A 654-nucleotide genomic window follows, 5' to 3' on the forward strand; every position below is an offset into this window, starting at 1 on the left:
CTATTTTGCTGAGAGTTTTGATCAGGAATGGGTGTTGGATTTTATCAAATGCCTTTTCTGCATCGATTGATATGATCATGTGGTTGTTCTCATTTGTTTTATTTACATGGTGGATGACAATGAATGTTTCTCTAATGTTGAATCATCCACCTGGGAATTCTTACAGAACATACAGATACACTTGTAGAACCATTGTCTGCCAACCCTATACATGGTCTTGATTACCCAGTAGTTTTTAAGCAGAGTGTTACTCAATTCCCATGTATTTGATGTATTTTCCTTGATCTTCTTGTTGTTGATTTCTAATTTTATAGCATTATGATTTGAGAAGATGGTTTGTAATATTTTGATGTTTTAAATTAATTGAAGCCTAACATATTTATTTTGTATAAATGTATTGTGTATAAAATTTATTGTGGCCTAACATATGGTCTACTCTGGAGAAGGTTCCTTGTTCACTGGAAAAGAATGTATAGCTGTTAAGTGGAATATTCTGTATATTTTTTTTGGAATAAGTTGGTTGATTTTGATTTTAGATCTGCTGTATCTTTTTTGAGCTTCTTTCTAGTTGTTCTGTCTTTCATCAAAAGTGGTGTATCAAAGTCTCCCAGTATAATTATAGAGTTGTCTGTTTCTCTTTTCAATTCTGTTAAA

This window comes from Orycteropus afer, unplaced genomic scaffold (assembly GCF_000298275.1).
Source record: "Orycteropus afer afer isolate SDZICR_OR568_19922 unplaced genomic scaffold, OryAfe1.0 scaffold01002, whole genome shotgun sequence".
In the NCBI taxonomy this organism is placed as follows: Eukaryota; Metazoa; Chordata; class Mammalia; order Tubulidentata; family Orycteropodidae; genus Orycteropus; species Orycteropus afer.